Below are 24,157 nucleotides of genomic sequence, written 5' to 3' on the forward strand. Positions count from 1 at the left end.
TATGTCTGTGGCATCAGTGCTTGGCTTGAACTCAAACTCAGGCACAATCAAACTTTGAATGCCAGACTAAGAAAAACAAGATTTTTTTAGAAAATCCTTTAGTCGAGGGGCCCAGATGCATACAGTTTCCCAGATTAAAAAGAACCACAAATGTTGATAAACCTGGTGTCTCATTTGTACTTTATTTTGTAAACCAGACTTGTACATAAAGCAAGGACCAGTGAAAAATGATGCATAACTTAATGCAAAACAAATCCAAGTAGTTCTTTTGGTCCTTTCTTTTCTGTAAAAAGTCTTGCAGCAGTTAATTTCAAGATTAATGTTAAGGTTCAACTGCAGAGAGATAATTTTGAATCTGAACCTTGTTTAATCCAATACTTAGTCTAGTGAAGTTTCTCTGGCTATATATTAGGATGGAATCAGAATTAAGTGCAAAATATTCATACAAATTTCTCTGCTAGGCATGGGATAAGAAAATAAAGGAGCTTGAAAAGCAACCTACTTTTAAAAGACAGTAATTCCATATAAGTTTTCTGGTAATGTCACATACAACAGTTATAAAATACTTCAGAATCAGAGGCATCAAATTTCATACTATTTCATGTCAGAGATGCATGGCTGAAAAATTCCTATTAAAAACATGAAAACATGCCAAATGCAGAAAAGTGAACAACTGAGCAAAAAAGTGAGACAAAGTGTTACTAATGTCTGCCAACTGGTATTATTCACAAGTACCATCAATCACACATGAGCAACCTCCATAGCTTCTCTCCCAGAACACGAAAACCCAGCTCACCCCTAACTTGTGGTAACATAGTTGTCCTGTTTGTGGTTAGGGCTCTGCGCTATTGTTTGGAGATTTCCTTTAGTTCTGTGCATCTGTTAACCCTAGCCAGTGTTGTTGAAGCTGACAGGAAAAGGGAGGAAAACTCTATTCAATTAAAACCATCTTTACTGCTATTTAGAATGCAGATGAGCCCCTCAGCAATGAGAAAATTAGTATTTTATGGTGAAGCATTTATATAGTTTATTCTATATTTGAACCATAATAAATTACATCCATTTTTTACAAGAATTATAACTGACATGCTGTCAGAGCTGTACATGTACAGCCTTAGAAATATACATAATACTTTGAAAGCTGTCACATTCAGTACAGTTGTAAACATCACCCTGGGTTACTAAACTGTTATCTTTAGGTTTACTTCTTCGGATAAACCATGGGATCTTCGCACATTTCAACCAGAGAAAAATCAATTCCCCCTCAAACAGTTGCACAGTAGCTTACCACCCATGCTTAAACGCACAGCCTTGTACTAGCTTGAGTTCCAGTCTGGGTCTGTTTGCAGAATATCCTTGTTCAGGTTTCTTCCTGGCTCTGTAATGGGCGTTGTAGTTAAGGCCAAGGGTACACCACCTAATACCAGAGTGACTCGGTGTTCTCAGTCATGTTGGCATTTTTCTACCCAAAAGTGCTGCTATGGTTCTAAGTGAGCTATTTTGCTAAAGACTATTGAGATGTATATAGTACATTACAATGCTATTTCTTACTTTCATAGACTTTCCCTATATAATCACTTTCCTTGTAAAATAATATCCAACACAGTAGAAAGCTGTATTTTCATTAATTTGTGGAATAATTATGAAAATATTTTTGGAGAATTATTAGCCTTGTTACAGAATTCTGTAGGATGATGGTTCAAATTCTGCAGGAATACTGTTATTCTTGCTTATGTTCTTGAAATAAAACTACCTCAAATGTTATGTAATAATTTTTTTTACTCACTTGTATGTCCTTTTCTACTTCTGAGTAGAAACAAAGTATAAGAGTATCCAACTGGAAGTTTAATTATAACTAACTAATGAACTCTACTTTGGCCTTATATGAAGAACTTTTTAAGTGGAGCTGTGATTCAGCTGGAGACAGATGTGGCTGTGTTGTCACCTCTGCCTCCAGAACAATTTGGCCAGGATCTTGCAACGAATTCTCTACTTGTAGACGTTGCCCTGAAACCACATGGCTTCAGTGGGAGTTAGACTATAGTAAGGGTCATAATGGCTCTATCTGAAGAACTGTCACACCAAATGCTGCCAGGGTCCTGCTGCAAGAGACTTTGTCACATGTGAAAGTGAAGGGGTGCCCAGCCCCGGGTGCACCCGCCACTGCACGCAGCAATGCTTATGCTGCTGTTACAGTTAATTTCCTCCTCTTTGATCCATCTACATTCAGCATGCATTATCCTTCTGTTATTTATGTAAATGTTTAGATTAGGTAATATTTTATTCTACAGTGAATGACACCATAATCCTTCCTATTCTTTTTCTTTATCATAAATATTTAGTTTGTTTTTAGCTTGTGGGACTAAACACAACATCATTTTCATTACTGCGAAATCTTCCTCTTTTCTTCTCCTGCAAGCATCCATGGTCCCCTGGCAGTACTCTGCCTCCCAGAACATGCTAATATTGCTTGCATTACTGCAGGATTACCACAGTGAAGTATACAGTTGGTATTATAATTCATATTGTTGCTTTAAAAGATTAACCACTCCCATGGCTGTCTGGTAATTACAGAGCAGAATTTTCTTAACAAAGAACAGTGTGCACAAAATGACTGGCAAGGAGGTAAGTGTTTAGGGCTTGCTTTGTTTTTCAACCTCAGTGGAAATCAGATGCAAAATTGATAAAGGAGAGCAAGAGTGGGTTTTAAGCTGAGATACTTCAGTATATTAGTAATTTAACAGATTTATATGAAGGAGATGGCACTGTCGGCCCCTGGAATGTCAGAGTGATGCAGTTGGCAATTGCCAGCTCAGATGACTTCCACAAGCAAATCCAAAATAATTAATAGGCCTTCTGGAGCTTTCCAGGGAAGTGAGTGTGCTGGGGAAAGAGTAATAGTTAGTTTAGCCTGTCAAGGTTCATTCTTTTTCAGAACTCTAGTCCTCCCTTGATGCCCTCTAATGGTTTTTTGAAACACCAAAATGTTTTTGCATGAACAACATTGCCCATTGTGCTTCAGTTGAATGCATTTCGATGTCAGACATATGCCTGCTGCAAAAATACCAGCTACCTACCCCTTCCTGAGGAGATCTCTAGGGAGGGTAGCCGGATGACTTTAATCGGCCAAAGACACAGAATGGGTTCTTAATGCAATAAACCAATAGTGTGCAAAGTCACATTATGTGGAAACTTGACCAGCTTTTACTGAGGGATCAGGAAACTGTTTAATTCCTGAGTGACAAGAGCATGTGTTGGTTTAATTGCTTGTTTGTGTTTATTGTGAAGCCTTGGGGAGCATGGTAATTTGTCCCATTGTTATTTGAAAATGTGGGTCTGGCACCCAAGCCGAGTGCACACGACAGGCACTGGTCTTGTACCAAGTGTTGTTTCATCAACATCTATCATGTTCCCAGTTGGAGAGGACGGCAGCCCTTAGAGTAACAAAGTAGGATCCTCCTTCCAGTCTCTTCTCTCTTGGCTTGTCCAGAGCCAGCCATGCTGTGTGAAGGTTGGAAATTTTGTGCTTAAATGAGGAGTTGCTGTCTGCTAAATGAACGTAGTGTTTGAAGGCTGCTGCATGGGAGAGCAGCACTTAAGGATTGCTCTGTCTTTCACAGCTGGAAATGTAATGGTTGCACGCTCTTATGGAAAACACCTAAAAGATCTTAGCCTGAGGCAAAGTCCGTTGAAGCTGCTGGTGTCTTCCCGTTCATTGGACTGGCCTTTGATCAGGAACTAATGCAAGGCAATAGCTTTTTTATACCTCTTCTGAATGAGAGTTTAGTGCAGAATTGTTCCCTGCCATAGGACTGCAGCAGTCCTGGGGACAGACCTGCTTTCTTGGCTGGAGCTGACCAGAAGCCTCGATGGTACAGTGAGGCCTGGCCCTCTGTGCTGGGGAGGAGGATTCAGCTTGCTGTGAATTTACATGAAAAGTCCCTGCCTAGCGATCATGTTAAATATAAAGCTTCCTGAGAGCCTACTATTTCTTTTCTCCAGATTCTTGCCTTATTTTGGAAGGCAAGTTTTCCATCCAAGAGCACCAGCTGGAAATGCTTTCCTTCCTGTTTTCTCTAAATTAGCTGTTCTGAATGCTTTCTTGGTGGAGGAGGATAGAGGGTTGCTGATGATTAAGATTATAACTGGCTTTCTAGCTCAGTATCCAGCACCATAGAGTACATCTACTTCTGTAGATGGAGCCTAGGAATAGACGTATCAATATACATTACAGGCTTGTCATAACTCACTCATTTCCTATTTCAAACAGGAGGAAATATACTTGAACATATCTGTTGTATCTGTCAAGACTTCTCATTTGTCAAACTATTAGTGGTCCCTCTGTCAACATAAATAAATCTGTCCATAAATCTTGACAGGTATAATCATTTGTTGCATTTGAAAGGCAAGTCTCTAACACTAGACCCCTTTTGATTCCTAACATGATTATCTTTAAAGAAAGACATTTCAGATGCCTTCTGAATCTGGCCTCTGTCAAATGATTTCTCCAGTCTTGCTGAGTTATCTACTCTTATGAAGTAAGCAAAGGCATAGTTCCTGCTGTCAACTCTCCTGAAGACCACACGAATCATTGGCAGCAGAGCAGCTCTGAGGCCCTACCCTGCAAGCATTTATGCTCCTGTTTGTCAGACTGGGCTCCTGATATGCTTATTACTCTTTACTGCTAGGTTTCTCATTCCTATACTGAGCCATTCTTTTGGCACCAGTTGTCTTTTCTTTATTTTTGGGAGGCTATCAAAGAACATTCTTTGAAGGTATTCCATCTGAAGCTGCTGATCCATTCAGAGCTGTTGTCTTTGGCAAACAATCCGTACCCATTCAGGAGAATTAAGCCTCCGAAATGGCTGTTTAAATATGGGCTAGCATAACTTAAGATTGAATTCCATAATACCAACACTCACTTCACAAGATCCCCTGCTGCTCTGGGGCACTCTGACTTGGGAATACACTGCCTGAGCAGCTCCAGGCTTCCAAAACTCCAGAGAGATATGAAGTGACCTTGTTTCTGTGCTTGGTGGCCTGATGTTAGTAATTTTGCCCATGTGGTTGTTAAGTTATCCAGTATTCACCAAGCTGGAATGCAGAGCGAGGGTCTTTGGCCATTGTTCAGTACACAGCTCTGGCGTGTGACCCAGAAGTTGGTCAGGGCACAAGTGCCAGAAGGTAACCAGCAAGTCCACAGACAGCATGGCTTGATAGCATTCCCTGCCACATGTAAAACCTAAAGCACATGCTTTTGCAGCTGAGAATGAGGCAAAAGGTGGCTAGGGCTGGGTTTGTGGGAAGTGCACAGTAAAGACTGGATCTTCAGGGAGTTCCTGCAAGATGCCAAGAAGTGGTACTGAGCAGCTGCAGTGTCATGGGCATGCCCAAGTTACAGGGCCACTGAAATTAATGAACGCTGGAAGATCACAGGCCTAATGTTTCCCCCTTCACTGTCTTTTGACAGTGAAAAAAGGAAAATTTCAATGTTTATGAAATATATTTAAAGTTCTTTGTTTTCATTCTTTCAGCTCTCCACTCCAGATCATCTGTGCTTTGCTGCAGCAAAGATTTTTAATTGACAGAATTTCCACTTGTGCTCTAAGGAGACTCATTACTTCACAGGTTCTTTGGCTTCATGGGGCCTAGATGCCATGGGATATTTCCCACTTTCTTTAGTGCATCTTTACCACTAAAACTAAATTTTTTATGAGCTGCAGAAGAAGCCTGTGTTACAAGAGCAATTATTTCAGAGGTGATCCCTTCTGCTCCTGACCTTATGATACTTTGCACCGGATGTCCAGATGCAGTGTCAGAATGCTTTGGGGAAGCAGCTGTTAGATAAGGTTCCTACCTGAATCACAGTGCTCAATACAGTCAGTAATTAAACAGCCATTCTTTCCATGTCAAGTCACAATTTAGGATACTTCACTGGAGTGGACAATATGCAAGAACCTACAAAGACATGTAGTTTGCTACTCCTGCATAGTAATAAGAGGGAACTTGGTCCTTCATGTCAAGGCAGGGAATCTAGGAGACGATTTAGTTAAGTTAAATGTGTGTGCCATATACCTGCTTCAATTAAAAGATTTAAAAATATTTAGTCAAAGAGGACAGTTGGCTATAACCTTGCTGGAAAACGACATTGACTTTGGCTTGTGGAACTTGTTGAAGTCGAGGTGCTAACAGCTTGCTTTTATTGGGGCTACGTGATCTGCGTAATGTGCTTAAAAAACAATGCAAGTGTATTTGGGTTCATATCAACACCTGATCAGCATGTGCTGATACCACTGGAGGCCCTGCAGGACTTGGCAGCTTCCAAATAAGAGCTTCTGAGGGTCTGAACTATGGAGGTAGATGCTTAGAGTTGTCTCAATCCCATCATTAATCTACGCCATGGCCTTTAGCATTTATCTGTGCTATGTGTAACCAGCACCTGTCAGATCTCAGTGCTGCTGTTTCTCTCTCTCCAGGCCAGGAAAGATGCTGGGCTCTACAGCTTCCTTTTCTGTTGACTGGCAAGATGGTGCTTTGTCAGGTAACTGCTGTCACCACCAACTGCAGAGCTCATTGCATCTAGAGTATGACACCTTCTGAGCTGCTTCTTTTATGCGTTAACCTACTTGGAAACAGAGGCTCATGTGCAAATTCCCACTGTATTTTGTGAAGGCTGGAATGTAAGCCAGATCTGAGCTGAATCTCCCCTTCCAAGAGCCAGCTGAATCAAAATCCCCTGATGCAGACATCCCCAAATTCTATGGGTGCAAAAGACGTCTTGATCCAAATTTTGCAGTTTGCTCCCATCTCTGCTTAAAACATAAAATGTATGTTTTTAGGGAAAAGGGATATAAACATCTTGTTCATGTTTGAGCTGAGAATGTCTTTTTTCTGTAGGCTGTCAACACAACTTCAAATGCATGCAGCCTGTCCAATCTGACAGACAATTTGCATATTTGTGGAATGCTAACGCCAAGTTACTGTATACATTTGTACATGAAAGCATTAGAAAGTTTGAAGGATTAAAGGTGGAAATGTATCCCTCTGAGCCTCAAAGATCAAGACAGTACATCAATAGATGGCAGACAAATAACTGCTGGTTTGCCATTTGGAATGGTTTCCCCCAAAAATAATAATTAAAATCCATACTACTTCCTAGGATGTGAATAGCTGAGGGCTTTACACATACTAATTGCTGGAGCACTTTCAGCCATTTGAGAGTGTAATGTGGAGTCTGGCACATTCAGCGTGAGCCCTCTGACACAATGACTTTGTTCTGTGTGACTGAGATGCAGCTCTAGCTCTGAGGGCCACCCCAGTGTAAATGTCAGTGTCTAGGTCTGCACCTTCCTCTGTTTGATTTCAGGTCTTGGGACGTGCTTGACCTGTACAAAAGTGACTTAGTTTGCAACGAGATGGGCATTAGGAAGAGCAGCAGCAATTGCTCAACAGTTTTCTGTAGAATGATGTTTGCTTGTCTGCATGCATCAAGATATATTCTGGAGCCTGGGTCTAGACACACTGATTTGAAAATGGAGACTTTGAGTCTTAAAAACAAAATATGCTAAAGAACAGTTTTGCATGATTCCTACCTAAGGATCAAAAACTGATATTTATTTTACTTTTAGTAAAAAGTAACTTCAATAAGATGTTCTGTGTTGGCCAATGGATATAATTTAGGATCAGACATTGGCAGCACAGGACAGAGAAAGCAGGAGCTAGTCAAATCTTTGTTCAGTCTTTGATCCAAAACATGCATATTCCTTTGATTCAGAAAGGGGTTGGCCAGCTTTTTTTCGTAAATGGTTGCACATCTCTGCATTTTCTGGCGGGGGGAAGTGGAAGTGGCAAAGCCTCAGATACCTGGGAACCAAGAGCTGAAAACTCTCCTGGAAACTTCTCATGGTCTAACGAAATTCCCGGGCCAGGTTCCAGCCTGAGCGGATGCAGACAACCAGCCAAACTGAACCACCAAATCTGTCGAGATGCAGCCGTCATTTACAAAACAGGGCTGGAAGTTTTGAGGGAGTTTGTAGGAGCTGAACATCCAAATCCCTCTAAATCTCTGTGGGGCTTTGGCTCTTTTCTTGTACTCTAGCAAAAATCCTTGTCTAGTCTTCAAATATGTTGAAGACCTCAGGGGATGCATTGTGGAAGTGCCTATCCAATTCACCAAAATTACAAAAGCACCAAATTATAACTGTTTGCTCAAGGCATGTAATTTAGCACACCCACCCCAAAAGCCCCAGGTTACACCAAAACTCTCAGCCACAGAGGGCCATGTGCTGCCATAAGACAGGTCAGACTCTGGGTATCCCAACTTGAGAAATGTTAGCCTTAATGCGTTCAGAAGAAGTATGTTGTTGTTTTAGAGCACATTACTCAAAGGCTAAGATGCCTCTCTACTGGGAGCAGTGTTAGGGAGCTGATCTCTGCTTGGATGCCCATTCTGACATGGATCTGACAATTCACATGTAGGAAAAGCCATTTCATGCATTCACAGTTTTAGATGACCTCCATATATTTGTTTAAAAAATAATTAGGCTTGCTTAGCTCTTGTACTGTTGCATGTTGCTCTTTTTTTTTTAAAGTAGCTTTTCCTGTAGCTCTCCCAGGCCAGTACAATGCTGGCTTTTAAAAGTGATTTGTCTGTTACCAGTTTTAAACTTTTACTTCCTAAGTCCTTGTGAACCAGCAATGCAAGGAGACTAAAAATCTCCTGGGGATTGTTTTTATAGTAACAGTGAAAGCTAAAATGTTGCAGCAGCAGCCAAATTATTTTTCTTGTAGTAGAAACAATACCAACAACTGGAGTCTACATACAAAATAGTTTAAAGCTGCCATAAATATGACTAACAAATGAGTGCTACATTTCTTTTTATCATTTATTCTTTATAAAAAGTGACAGTTTGAAGGCTACTAATTTGGCAAGTTATTTCCCCTCTATAGTCATGGCTGTTCAGTAATTAAAGGTTATATAAAACATGGATGTATACATATTAGTACAGTCTAGCAGTTCTGTGTGTTTTAGGAGGCAGTCCAGTTTTTCTCACTCAGTACTGGAAAAGTAGGTAGGTATGACTTCTTGAGCACAGTTGAAGTCGAACCTTTAAAGTATTATTAGTTAATAATGCTAATTGTTGAGAATTCTTAGTCATACCTGATCACCTTAGGTAAGTAGTTACTTTAAAGTCTATTTTTAAAAATGGTACTTGGCATCTCAGCACCCTGGTCATTCTTGAAAATGACACTTAAGTTCTTAAGTCACTAAGGCTAGTTTTGAAATCATTGCTTGGTATTTCATCATCTATTTGCTGGCCATGGCCCTCTCTGTACCTGTAAGTAGTAAAAATACATATGTGTATGCTACTCCCTCTGAACGTAAAGAGCTAAAAATAATGCAGGACTTAGTTTAGTCAATGCAAAGTCAAAGCAGAACACCAGTTCTGCAAGAAAAGCAGTTTAAGAGACTGAAATAAGAGAACATAAAGCTCTGGCTGCAGAGCAGGGAAATGCTTGAAATGGGACTCCCAGAAGCTGTTGATCATTCATTGCAGTCAGTGGCTGGGCTCCTAGCAGCTGCGGCTCAGGGAAAAGTTAGGCAGATGCTTGGGTGTTGTTAGAGGGGGATACCAGGGCATGTGTCCATCTGTCAGGACAGGCAATGCAGGAGATCTCTGACTCTGGTTACTTTGATCACAATTATTTAACCTGCCCAAATGAGATAATGGGAGCAATGGCAAACGTTTGATATGTGGGGCATGTGGATGTACTCTGAATCTGGTCACTTGTCAGTGTGCAAAGGCTCATCTGTTGGGTGTCCAAATTATGCTGTTGAAGCCGTGCATTTGGAGTTTGTGAGGTCCTATAGAATAGAAAAAATGGTCTGTAGTCTGAAACCTCCCCAAAGCCTGCATTAACTAATAATTATGTACTAATTTGTATCAGTGCTGGCAATGAGGAATGTGGGGAGGGGGGCGTCCTTGGCCATAAAACCAAGATTAAGCTGAAAACTTTCCAAACCCAAACTGGTTCTGAGTACTTTTCAAAATGGCCACCAATACTGTGAGAAACTATGTCCTAGTGTATATAAAACATAGCAGAATAATATCTCATTTGATTATACAAAGTCGTTTTTTCCTTAGTGTTTTAGTTCTCAAAATTCCCAGAATACACTACATTGAAACTGTTCACTTGAGAAATTAAGTACCGTATGTGATAAGACAGTCATGTGAAATTTTTAAGCTGTCATTAAAAACGATTATAATTAGGACAAACTATATGAAAATGCTTTAAAATTGAGACCCTGGTGAATTAAAAATTAAGGGGTATATTATGTATTATCATGTTGAAGGGCAGGGATTTACGTGTGTAACTCCCATTAACACTAATGTGAGTTGCATTCATAAATCCCCGCACGTTGTGCTGAGCGTACACCCCCTCGTTTGTTTTTGCTGAGCAGCCTCAGCTTTTGCAGTGCTCCACCACAGCACCAGTGCCTGCAGAGAAGGAGCCTGACAACACAGCAGAAGTTCGAGCTGTTTTCACTCACAAAAAACTAGGCCCCCAGACAGAGCAAAATGTAGTTTGTCTAAGCAGTGTCTGTACTCCCATGAGCAAGATTTACTTGTGACTTTAAGTGTCACAGAAGCCTGCTCTTCCCCGCAACTCTTCTGGTGCTTTTCCCCACATTTTGTCACTCAGGTTTGGGCTACAATCACTTTTATTACAATTACTCTAAATGCAGGCATGAGGGATGAGCTGCTGCATTTGGGTGACAAAGTGTTGCCAGTTCTCTTCAGTCTGACTGTCTTCAGGACAGCCGGTGATTTCCTTATTGCCAAAAATTGTGATTTTTTTCTTATAATACGGCTTTTAATGGGTAGGGAAATCTATCCCTTGTTCTTGTAAGATAAACCTGAATACACGAACCAAAAAAACGTGCTTTTTTGTTTTTTTTTCTCCCCCAATCTTGATCTGTATACGGGAATGTATAGCTTTCACAAAAGCACTCACAGAGCCCATCTCATGCTCTCATCATCCCATCTGCTCCTTTTTACACCCTTGGATTTGGCAATATTGATGCCACTAAGGTAAGCTCATTCATCTGTAACTAGGGATTTGCTGAGCATCTAGTAATAGTGCTCAATAGAAATGACCTGTCCTATTCCTTTTATAAATGAATTTGTGCTACTTCTATTAAAAATGTTAAAAGAATGGTCATATTACCACACTGTGGCTTACAGGAAAAAAGAAAAAAGAAAAGCAACCAACAAACCACAGCTCATACCTTTCCACAACATTACAAAATTGTAATTATACTAATACACTATTCTTTACAACATATTTTTCCCTGGGGCAAAATAAATAAATCTAAATAAAATAGATATGTTTAGAGTCAGTACATCTCCTATTTTATTAATTAGCACCTGAGCAAATTGTTTTTCCTCCCTGTTGGCAAGGCAGAAAAAAAGCACTGATGAATTTTCAAGCAAAGTAATGAATGCCAGGTTTATTTCTTTATTGGTACCTGTGGATTCCGTTGTATTGCTTGTTAACAGATGCAAGTGGGCAATATAACTATTACATCAGGCAATAATATAGAAACCCAGGCAGTTTCTAAGCAACAGCCCAGCGCTGATTCTTGCCAGCTATTCTCTAGGATTCCCTCAGACACTGTAAGTGAAGAGGAGTTGGACAATATAGTCTAATTCTGAGAAAGGAATAAAGCATGAAACTGGTGATTTTCACAATCATATTTTTGCAGATTTCTTACAAAATCAAAAGAGCTAAAATTGAAAACTGTCAAAAACATTTCAGCTCAAGAGCTGCATAAACTTTTCTATTGTTCAGGCAGCTAAACAGCCACAGCTATTTTGCTTCATATCTTGCCCACAAAAATAACTGAAAATAAAGGTAATAGAGCCTCTTTAGCTTGTTGGACTGAAACTGGATTTTATGGTCTTTCCTTTTGCAGACTCACTCAACAGTTTTGCCTAAAAGTAAAACGTTTTTCATCTGTTCTGTATGACTTCCACGGTCAGTCAAATCTGGACGCTGATGGAAGAATTCAGAATAAATCATTGTTTCAGCCAGATAGTGTGTGCACATGCATAATTTTGTGTGTAGACAAGACAAAAACATGTATTGCAAAACAAGGTCACTTTCAGGTGTCACTAGCTGATATAAGTTTCTTAGCCTACATGTCCCATATCGTAAAAAGGGCATCTGCTATATGTATAGCTGGGGATTCAATGGAGCAGCAAAGCTGGGATCTTCTTCATTATCCTTAACTTTCTTGTAGTGGACCAACCTGAGCTTGGACTTTATCAGTATATGGAGAACTGTTTCCACACTTTGGGTTAGTCCTTTATAATGCTAAGTGTCAGGCTCAAGGTTTTGAGCCAAAGATGTATGAAGGATAGCATTCTTTTATCTCAGTATGAATAATGTTCTTTCAGAAAAATGGTTATATTTAGAATAAATAAGAACAGACATGCACTGCACTCACACTTATGGACCCAAATGCGCATGCATTCAGGAGCACAAACACGGACAAATGAACAAAATATTGCAAACCAGATGTTCTGGGTTTGAATGCTCCATTGGTTCCCATACACCATGTAAGGTTCTGGTCTGCTAAGGAGCAGAAGTTTGACTTAGGAGCCTGCAGTGCTAAAAGCTTTACCTTGCTTTGTGGGGAGTGGTGGTTTTCTTCACTGAATACTTAAAATTCTTGTGAGAAAGAGGAAAGTTTATATTTCCAAAGCAAAATTCTGAGATGTGTTACTGACAAACATTTTTTCCTTTTGGCAAAAAAAAAATCAAGAAATTGGACTCATCCACGAGTACTATGGTTTACATGCCTCAAGCTTCTTGTTCTCTGGGCTCATCTCCCCTCTTAATGTTGAGTAAGATGGAGATGCCACAATTCTAGGAATTTTGGGGTGTGTGTGTGTGGCTGACAGGGAAGGGGGCAACCAGGCTGGGGCTTCTAAAAACACACCACAGCAGTGCTTGCAACTCAATGTGTTTTTTTCCTCTACCAAGCTGTTCCGATTTTCAGGTGTTACATATTTTCCAAATAAGCAATAAAACACGCTCTAAAAAACAGACACTTTTGGCTTCCTCAAAGGGGAAGAGAAGTGTGCATCACAATGAAAATGCTATTTTCTATTAGAAAGCAGTTTTGGTGAAACAAAGTCACTCAACCATACAACTCAGTCCACACAATTTCTGCATGTTTCCATCCACTCCTCCCCTTCCCCAGCTCCGAGCCATTCTCTGCCTGGCTGATATATGTTGACATGAGAATTAAATCACTAAGAAGTAGGAATGCTTTAGCTTTAACAGAAAGCCAGGTTACTATTCCTAGCATGGAAAGTTAAATGAAATCATGCTGTGAGTGAATTCCTATTGATTTCTTCAGGATTGATCAGAAACATTCGTCAAACTTTTGTTTTCTTTCTGTCCTACATCTTCTTTAGACACATAGTTAAACATACTAAGGAACGTTTACATTTTTTAAAACGTGTTCTAAGGTCTTTATATAAACATACATGTAATAAAAGTGACTGGTGATTTATATTATCTATATACATTCACTTATTTTATTTTCTAAGCCAAGGTTTTAAAAAATTGGTGCCTAAATTCAGACACCTAAGTCTATGTTTACAGTCTTTAGTTGCTAATTTTCAAGCATGCTAGTACCCAGAAACTGTTTTTCTGTTAACTTGAGGAGCCTGGGGAAAAAAAAAAAATACAATGGGCTGTTTTTCATCTATTAAAATCAGAAAAGGAAAACTAAGGAAAATTATAAACATACAAAAGACGTAAAGGCAAAAATAAGAAAACTATAAATCCACAGCATTTTCCTACATCTAATTGAAGAAAATGAGTTGCACTGATATAAGACACATGAGTACAATCCAGCAGATTTATGCCTGCTAACTGTTAGCACTGAATTTGACCTAAAGCCCTCCTCCAAAGCATTTGTCCTTTCTTCTTTAGTTTCACATTGAGGCCTCCGGTTTCAGAAATGTGTGCGCTTGTGCACCTAATGTACATGCATATTCATTGTGACTGCATATGGAAATCGAGCATCCATGCCAACAGTTTTACAGCTAGCAGGCTTTTTGCATGTGCAGGCTTCTGAGGGTTGTGTGCCATTGGGGTAATTGTGCATGTAAATCCAGCAGGCATACATACACACAGCTATAACATGCACAGCTACACGAATACATTTTTTTAGAAAGCAGCTAGCAAAAGCAAGTGAGAAAAATGATATAATTTTAGACACCTAGACCTTGAAATAATAATAATAGAAAAACCCTAAAAACTGATTATGGATGTTGAAATGATAGGGTTCAGTTTTTAAAACCTGTATCCCACTACTAAACACAGGTACCCTTAAATCTAGACACTGCTAGATTTGTGTTTTTAATTACAAGCAAATCACATTTTAAGGCAGTAAACATAAACTGATGCTGTTCTAAAATCTAAAGGGAGAAAAATTTAATATAAATATAATATTAAAAAAACACAACTAGTAAGAAATAAATATATAACAAGAAAAAGTTACTGGAGCAGCTGTGTAAATAATATGAGCAATGCTAACGACTAAAAGGAAACTGCCAGAGCCACTTGGGATGAGGAGGGAGCCTAAAATCACTGATTGCTCTAACCAGGTCTTGCTTGTTGGTTGTGCCTGGGCTTTTCTGCAAACTGCGGGTCTCCCTTAGAAGACACCTTCTTGAAGGACAGGGGAAGAGAAGGAAAGTCAGGTTAACCCATGAAATAATTTACTACTATTTGGTAAAGGTACAAGAAGAGAGAAGAAAACAAAGATTTAATATTAGGACCAGAAGCTGCATGTCAGTAGTTAACTGAACATTTGCTTTGTTCATCAGAGCAGAGTAAATGTTGTGTCGAAGTCAACTGAAAAACTTTCATGGTTTGGCTGCGAGCTTTGCCAATGACCCCACTTGTCCATGAAAACACTGTGAACCTTGAACACCGAGCTGCTTCTCTGCACCAGGGGCTCCAAACTTGGAAGCTAGCAAGGTAAGGAAGGTGTCCTCCCATGTCCTGGGGCAGGGGGTGCTGGACCAGAGGGTGACTTCTTCATTCTTCATCTGAATTTTATAACTTCTCAAGGCCTTGAAGATGAACTAGGATCAGCGAAGAAGAAAAACAAATGTGCGCATTTCTGTTGATATTTAGAAGTTGCATACAGTAAATCAGAAACGTAAAATTCCCTGTTTTAGTCTAACTATAAATCTTCTTACTTGCAAGCATAAGAATGTGATGTATATTTCTGAGATTTTACTAAAAAACAAGGTGCTAGGAAGAAATTATTATTTAAATCCTTATGATTATTATTTGTCGGGTGTAATCCTTACATTTTAAACAAAGGCAAGGCTTCAAAAAGGAGCTAGGGATGCTCCCTATGTTTTTGCAATGCTGATACCAGTCCTTGGTGTGAGCAGGATCAAGACCACCGCAACTCATTTCCCATTAGTACAAGAGCAGTTACTTTACTGTGTGTGACCCAAGCTGTATGTGGACTGGGCGTACAAGGTACGCCATCCTCCTGCTTTTCTGGCTGCAAGGCCCTGCAGTAGGGAACTCACCTCTCAGCACCAGCCCAAATCCTGCAATGGCAGGCAGGATTGCTTACAACACCCAGACTGAGCTGACGCTGCTCCTTGGCTCACGTCTACCTGAGCTCAATCTGAAAAAGACTCCCTTGGTGACAATATGCTAAGTAGGAATCCACTCCTGAATGCAGAAGGTCAGATCCAAAATCTGTTTAACGCTGTGGGAATGTTTGCACTGACTGTGATAGGCTTTGCTGCGACCCATGGGCTCTGACTTTCACCATCCCATGCAGTTGTGCAGTCATTTTTGTGCAAGCAAATTTGATGCACTATAAGCATGAAATTGCCTGCAAGCACTCCAGAACTTCTTTGTGTAGATGGCATGAGTTAAACAAGGTACAGGGCAACCACAACAGGATCTAGCGTATCTATAAGTCAGAGGCCAGAACAGACATAAAGAGTGAGCCTGGAGAGTAGTGTAAATAGCGAAAAGACAAGGAAATAACGCCACTTGGGGAAAATGTTCAGGCTGCTGAAATCTAGGAGCATCTAGCCACTGATGTCAGTGGGGCAAACACTGACTTGGGTTAAAGCATGTGAACTTTGTGAGATGCAAAAGTTTTAGGAATGAGGCAAAGCTCACTGGTTGTTTTCCAGTGTGTTCCTCGTTCTTGTTACTGCTCACTGACATAACTGTTGTCCTCATCCTGGTGTCTTCCCTTTGCTATAGCATTTTTGCACAAAAGTGGCTGCAAAATTACCGTGCCATGTCTATATTTCGTTCAGCAGTCAGGAGGGCTCATACTGGGGGAAGGCAAGTGTTTGGAAACCAGCGTAAAAGAGCTGAATGCTCCCTGTATGAACATTTCCTCCATTACAAAACATCTGAATCCCACCTGCTGCTCATTCCCTTTCCTGAACATGGGTGGTGGGACACAAGGGCCATGGGGAGAGGAAAGGCAGCGTGTTCCAGCAGGACTGGGCTTTCAAAGGGTTTCTAAGGAAATTCAGTCCAGCACAAATTAAAGCAGCCCTGGGGACCCCGGCCCTCACTGGCTGCGCTGGTCACTATCACAGTGCATGTGTTCAAGGCCAGTAATGCTCCCTTTGACTTTTCAGTAATATTGTTGTCCCCTGCCTGGGCCACCCTGGTGAGCTTGCAAAGCATTTGCAGTTCCTTTTCAACCGTGCTCTCGTGTTCCTGCTTCATTAGGACTTGGGCAAATGCTTATTGCTACTTTTGCACAGTTGATTGACTGCAAGCTATATCCTTCCCCAAATTTCATCAGGATTTTCTCTGGTTAGTAGAAGCTTTATTGCCCTTATTATAAAGTGCAGTTGCTGTATGATGTCAGACAATAGTAACCTTTTTTTCGGCCTCCTTTGCCAAGTCTGAGTTACTTGCTTCCTGACTGAGTTGATTTGCTACCTTAATTTTAGAACATATTGTTTTCTTAGCTGCGTGACTTCGTGTGTGTATAAAAACAAGTAAGAATTTAATTATATTCCTTCCCCAAAATCTATCTATCATCTATCTATATGCACCCTGTGTCGCGTATAGGCAGTGTGGGAGTGTAAGTAGACGTGTATTCGATAGGGCAGTGCTGTTCTTAGAATTTAGTTATAACCCAAGCTATCTGGGGTTTTAAATTGCTGTCCCATCCTGCAGCAAGAGGACCTAGAAGACTTACGGAAAGATAAAATACTTCCATGTAGCTTTCACCTGCTAATAGCACTTCTATCATTGCAAGATCTGGCAAGAGAGTCAAACACCACGTTTTCCCAAAGGTATGCAAAGCATGCAGAGCTGACGGAAAGATTAACAAGTTTTCTGTGGAAAGGGCGTACATCTGCTGGGGTGAGGAGAGCCTTCGCTGATGTGCCACTCGTAAATGCGTATGAACTCTGTAATAGGTGCGGCGCTTTCGCTCAGCAGCTGCAATCTTTTCATTGTACCTCTTTTGTTGAATCTAGATAAAAGCACTTCATCATCAACAAACCTAATATCTGTTCTTGTCCCACTTGAAAGGGTCAAAGGAAATTTCCCACCAGAGGACAAAAAAAAAAAAAACCCTGAAGCTGCCTGGTGAGTTTGGGTGGCAGCATGCCAGGAGAAAGGGGAGGAGAGGTGGTGTCTCTGGTGCCTCAGCAGGGCAAGGATGTCAAGCAGCACGTGAAGCGCTCTCTGGCCTTGCACAGTCCCACAGCGAGAGAGGCAGGGACAGCAGGGCAGCCAGATGTGGGCTGTGAAATCGCCTCCTCCTGAACTGCCGGGGAGGTCGTCCTCCTCTGGCACAACCCTTCAGGAGACCAGATGAAGCTGTTGGGGCTGCTGTCTCATGGGCTGTGGTGGAGGAGGACACGAGGCATGGTCAGGCTGCCATGGGAGTCCACTGCAGAGGATGACAAGCCTCTTGCTGACTTCATGGGCATGGGCAGGCCTTGCCATGCAGCTGGCTCTCCCAGGAGCAAAGGTTCAGGAAGCTGGGAGGGGGAGAAGATAGAAACCTTTCTCCCTTAGGGCTGTCCTCAGGCACACATTGCCAGGGATCGTGGTTGGAGACCCTATGCCGTACTGACAGAAGGACTTTAAAAATGGCTTACTTTTACAATAATAGCACCAAGCCATCATAAAAATATACACGCATCTTCTGCAGAGTTGAAGCATATGTTATTGTGACAAAAACATTTCAATCCTTTACCCCAAACTCAGTCCATAGATTTCTAGCAGCTGGAGGTGGAAGCAGGTGTATATTTAGCTCATTCAGGTGAGCACTTCAGTGCCTGTTGATATTTCTCCAGGTCCGAGCTTCTGTTTTAAGGAGGCACATGTGCCTGAGTACCCACTTCGCAGGAGCCTATGCTTTGTACTCTCTGTCCAGCCTCTGCAACGTCAGTTCAAGGGGTTCCTACTTGTACTGTACTAACCGGTGCTGCTGGAGTCACTGCAGAGGCAGCTGCCCTTCCTCTGCAGAAAGCAAGTTATCCTGAGAGCGGCAGGGCCCATCCTTTCTGCAGGCTGTAGCTCAGCAGGGACACGGTCCTTGCAATGCTTCCTGGTATCTTCCTACACCCCGAGCCTGAGACAGAAACCTATGAAGAAGTTAGAGACCAGACAACGTTAGAAGGCAGACCATTGAAATCTTTAATATAAAGCTAATGGGTAACTGTAAGCTCTTTGCATTATTTGCGCGGGCCATGGAATAATAACACCTGGAGAAGTGCTGCTCGGGGTGAGCGCAGGGGATGGGAAGTCAAGGCATGAAGAAAGAGGCACTGTAATGAAAAGTAGCCCATCACTAACACCCTCTTCCCATATCAGCATTTGGACTCAGTTATGAGAATAAAAGGGACCTTGGCTGTGAATGACTTAGGGCAGCATAAATATGTATTATGAATTTTAGGCTCAGACATAATTAAATGCCATTTGTCAGATCTCTGCTTGTTTTTCATCTCATTTGAGTTTTACAGAATGAATTAACTAACAAATGTGCCTCTGATTCTACCATAACAAATCATCTCTCAGAATGGTCGTCTCCAAGCAGCAGCGAAAGAGTGGCTGGGGGGGGGGGGGGGTGACCTTGTGCTGCGGGGTTGTCACGTCCCAGCACAGCCCTGAGTGGCAATGACAGGCGCAGGAATGGGGAGCCCGAAGTGGCCTGGCAGTCTTGGTGATAACTTGTTAATTTATTTAGTGCAGAGGCAACGATCTGGAGTAAAGGGCGGAGTGGGCAGAGCCTCGGGGTTTAACTATGTAAATATTCTGACTTAGAGAAGAAAAAAAAATCCTGTTCGTTGTCACTGTGTGGTTCGCAACAAGTGCCACTGGCCAGGAAACAGGCAAATGTTTGTACCAATGCAGCTTTCTTTAATAAATAAATAATAAAATACATAGTTAGTATGTGTATAGTTTGGGTGACAGCAGTAGGTGTTCCTCTCCTGGTCACATGAAAGCCCATTGAGGGCACACCAAGTAACTGTCCCTGTCACCTGAGAGGATCATGGGATGAGGAACAAATGGGCCGCTTGCCTAATACAGGCAAAACGGAGAGAGTTGTGAATTGATCCTTTCATTGCGTTTTAGCTGTCTTGAAGAGTCATCTCAGTTTGTTCTGTGTAAAGGTCTTTTTACACTTACCAAATTACTACAGTAAATGGGAGGATTTACCAGCTATGACTTAGCTGTAGTTTCAGAAGTGTTTGGAGGTGTTCAGGAATTTGTGGGTGATTCATACTTTCTAAAGGATTTTCAAGTCACCTTCAAGTGACAGGCTCCTTCCAGAAGCCAGATCCATTATTAATGGCACAAAATGAATACCCAAAACACAAAGCATTCGTTTTCTGTTTGGACAGCCTCACACGTTGTTCCTAGCAAGCCTCCTACAGCTGTGCTCTTCATGCTGCATAGTTCATAGGGTTTTGAAAGTTGTTCATTGTTTCAGGTTAATGACAATATGGAACGAGTACTCTAAAGAGAGCTGGAAAGCAACATGAAGTCTGGACTGGTAAGTGAAACAAGCAAACTTGATAAGGTTTGTCCTTCTGTACGTACAGCACTGCAGACTTTATCCCTAAAATATCTTAAAGAAGATAGGGTAGAAAGTATTTAACAAATAGTGTGCTGTCATTTGAAAAACAAAACCAGATGGTGGTGTTAATGTATCCAGTGACTTAAATATAATGCCATGTGTCTGCAGGAAAACAATAACCCCCACACAGCACAATCCTGCAAACCTGAAGTAAAATTCACCGAGGAGTTGTCTTATGAATGAGAGGAAAGAAACAGCACCCCGTGGCCTCACTCCTCAGGACGAGTACTGGAGGCAAGCATTGGATGGTAACCATCAAGCAGGTTGAGAGCCAACCTCACGCAGGTTGAGGAGGAGGAGCAGGTTTTCCTCTCCCATAGCGAGGGAAGGGGTCCTCCAGGCTCTCTGCAGCCACCACCTCGAACCCCAAGCTGCAGTCCCTCTGCCCGCGTGCATGTCCTTGTTTTATTTAGCCACACATCTTCCTTTTGCTCTTCAAAGGCCCTGCACCTACTGCTGCAGCTGAGCTGCATTCCCCAGCTTCTGGAGGATTTGGAGCACATGCAGGACACCTCTACGCTTGACCTCAGTACATGAACGTGCAGGAGGAATTTCCCCTCCACATTTATTATCCCTGGTACCACAGTCAACAGTTGGCTGGGTAACTGAGTAAATTTACTTGAACTCTTTATTTCCCAGGTCTTATTTTTCTAAGGAAGGCAATAAATCAATGACAGGAAAAGTACTCACCAGGCAGAAATTGGGTAGCTCCATGACTTAATCAGCACTGATTAATGCCGGTCGGGAATCTATCTCTGCATTTCTTTGGAATACATTTTGGAAAGTCTACTAGTTCCTAACAGAGTTTTGCATGAAAAATTAAATTACTTTCATATTCCTGCCTCTCCTTCACCAGAAAGTTCCTTGAGGCTCACTCCACCTTCCCGTGCAGGCGCTACGAGGCTCCCTTGAGACGTGAAGTGAGGATGCACAGATGATGGCTGGGAGCCCAGCGCCAGGACTGGGTGACAGGCAGAGGAAAAGCACCGGCGGCAGCAGCTGGATAACATTTCTCTTCCTCACTGGCTGCAGCACACTGAAAATGCCAAAGATATGTCAGAGGGAACGGAGGGGGGATGGAGCTGCGTCAGAAGCAGCCCTTCTTCTGCGAGGATGCGAGAGGGGCCGTGACTCCTGAGGGAGGTCAAGGCCAGCCAGAGGGCCTCCCGAGCAAGAAACCCCCAGACGGACGAACAGCCCGGACATCTGGTGAGATCCCGGCATCGCTGCAATCAGGGAGGTTTTGGCACTGGCTCTGACACTGCCAGGATTTCCCTTGCAATTAGCAGCGCACAGCCCGTCTGGGGAGGATGTTCCCTCCGGAAGGCTGCTAGAGCCAGGCTGCGAAGCGAGCTTAGTGTCTGGGAAGCAAAGAATAAAGCACGGTTAGTTTCTGGCTCCCTGAGTGTGAGGGAAAATGCTGACTTGAAGGCAACAAACATTAGGTGCAACCGATAGCACTAATGTCTGGCTTGGGTGCTGCCAAGAATTTTTAGGTGCTGGCAGTGGCTCCCTATCCATGTGTGTGGGGTCAGGCAGGGAGCAGCCACCAGGGGTGCTCAGGGCCTGATGCATGGTTAGAGACAGTCAGCCTCCGAGCATGCAGAAGTGTTCGTGTACCCTTCTGTCAGGGTATATTAGGTGGGCACTTATTAGCCATGGAAATGAAAACAGTGTATGATGTACAGGCTCAGACTGGTAAGTCTATCAACAGTAATAGATACTTCAGTTTCTACTCTGATCCATCCACACATACGCATATAAGATGCCTCCACAATAGGGTTTTTCTTTAAAAAAAAAAATCTATGTTGTTAAAGACCCTAGCTACCTGTATTTGAAGATGGTTGTCTGAAAAGATGAAAAACATACATTTTCATTTCATTTCAGATTAGCATGGTAAACAGCTAGGTCTGTTCTTTCAAGTGGAGCATTCAGCTCCATTTGTTAGCTTTGTTGCTGATATTTCACCTCGCTTTTATTTACTTAACATAGTTTGACAAGAAATTCTCAGTGAGATAATATATCTATATGAAAGACCGGCTTGGGGAACAAGTCCAGAGGTTTCAGTGGGACAGAATCAGTTGAGGTCTTTGCCACTTTGGTCTGCCTCCATTCCACAGAAAGCACTCAGAATTGTTACCCAATCACCAAATAAATATTTCGGTAGAAATACATATATATATTTATATATTTAGAAGAAATAAGTGTTATATTAGTGTAAATCAGGATTATACCCACTTGGGAAAAAGAAAACGAATCACAAGTGACGGAAGCTGTTACTCTGTAAAACAATGCCCTCTCCAAAGGTAGGATGGTCCCTACTGTAAGGAACCCTTAGTACAAAGTGTATTAGTAAACATTTCTGATGCTTTTTGTCATATAAAATTAGACAAAATGTGTATGTCAGCTTGATTTCTCCTGATCCTTACACTGCAACTAGGCAGTGCAAGGCATTTCTGAGTTGAACTGAGGCAGGTGGTGGAGGACTCCTCCATTCTTCAGGAAACATCAGAAAGAAAAATTGCTTACACGGTCTGGATGGTTTGAAAACATGCAAAAAGAACAGACAAATTAGCACTCACACCCTGAAGAGACCCACATCAATGGAGTTTGCTGTCTTTCAGCCGTGTATTTGGGACCATGCGTAACGCTAACCTAAAAGCTGGCAGGCGTCCCGTAACCAAAGGCTGTCAGGCTGCTGGTACAGCAGTACGGCTCCGGCATCAGCACCGCAGGCAGTGGCGAAGGGAAGTTTTTACAACCTAAGCGCACTTTGTCAGTCTGAGGTCAATGAGAAATGATAAAGAACATGAAGAATGGCAAAAGTAAATAACAAGGTTGGAGAAATTAACGGGAAAATAAAAAAAAAAAAAAAAGAAAGAAAACAAAGTATTCTGAAAACTTACCCAAAATAAACTCCAGGCCTTGATCATGTTCCTGTAGGAGCCTAGGTGAGATCTCCCCCTGACTTTGATGATGGAGAATCAGTTCCTTAGGAAGAGAGGGAAATTTGGACATAACGGAAAGAAAAAATGTACTGCAAAGTGAAGGAAATAAGTGAGCAGTGCCGTACAAAAATAACGATTCGGTAGCTGGTAGGCAATATTGTCATCTCTGCACACATACAAGGACTTAAGTGACCCACTGCACTGTCTGAGGATCTGCTCCATTAATAATAAGAAAGAGTAATTTAAACTATGGCTTTTTTCATTGTGTTTTATATGGGTTTGGGGAATATGTTATCAAAGGCTCCAATTCTGGCCAAAGTCCACAGGCATCATACCTGTGGTCAGGCCCTGGATAGAAAGATCAGAGGTATCTTTGCTTAGCCCCACTACCAAAAACAGATCAATCAGAGGTAACTCAAAAGGAAATATTCTACAGGGAACAGATGAAGATGCATTTAGAGGAAATAATCCCCATTCAGGATGCCATTATTAAAAGAGAGAGATAACTATCAGAGCTGAGATATGTCAGGGCAACCTCATTGACATGGGACTGGAGAACTTCTACTGTAAAAGCAGAGAAACTAGGTCAGTGCTTTTTGAAGAGAGGAAAGCTCAGGGTGGACATCATTATTTTATATACGATTCTAAGGGGAATAGCTAGAAGAGATGTCAGAAAACTAGTGTCAAATACAGGAACAAATGGACAGGCTCCAAGAAAGAGAAAGGAGCAGAAACTAAAGGAGGTTCAAACCCAAGAGGTATAAACATTTCTGTACACACGAAGTAGTTAATGCAAGGGCTGGGTTACAGAAAGGGCTAATAAGAGCAGCCAATGAAGGTCTGGGAAAGGAAATCTTTGTGGGGTACAGACACCTGAGAGCAGACAAATCTTTCCTGTGCTCTCGGTCTGTCCTGAGAATTGCCCAAGTTTCAATCTCAAAATTACTTCACGATTCACATATAGTAAATCTCTGTGCAAGCGCAATAGATTGAAGTGACAATTCAGTTTATCACTTGAAGA

At 41.8% G+C, this 24,157-nt stretch overlaps 1 long non-coding RNA gene across 3 annotated transcripts in view; it reads left to right on the forward strand.

Annotated features, from left to right (window-relative positions):
- Positions 1 to 21,081, forward strand: part of LOC310880118 — a 31,509-nt gene extending 10,428 nt beyond the window's left edge. Inside the window, exons 2-5 of one of the 3 annotated variants that reach the window (XR_014571447.1) lie at positions 14,910 to 15,063; positions 20,042 to 20,104; positions 20,297 to 20,422; positions 21,045 to 21,081. This is a non-coding gene — a long non-coding RNA (uncharacterized lncRNA). The remainder of the gene's footprint in view (positions 1 to 14,909; positions 15,064 to 20,041; positions 20,105 to 20,296; positions 20,423 to 21,044) is intronic. The other 2 variants (XR_014571448.1, XR_014571449.1) reach the window with 2 other exon arrangements.
- Positions 21,082 to 24,157: the final 3,076 nt, after the last annotated feature.

The sequence above is a fragment of the Anser anser genome (assembly GCF_964211835.1).
Source record: "Anser anser genome assembly, chromosome: 12".
NCBI lineage: Eukaryota > Metazoa > Chordata > Aves > Anseriformes > Anatidae > Anser > Anser anser.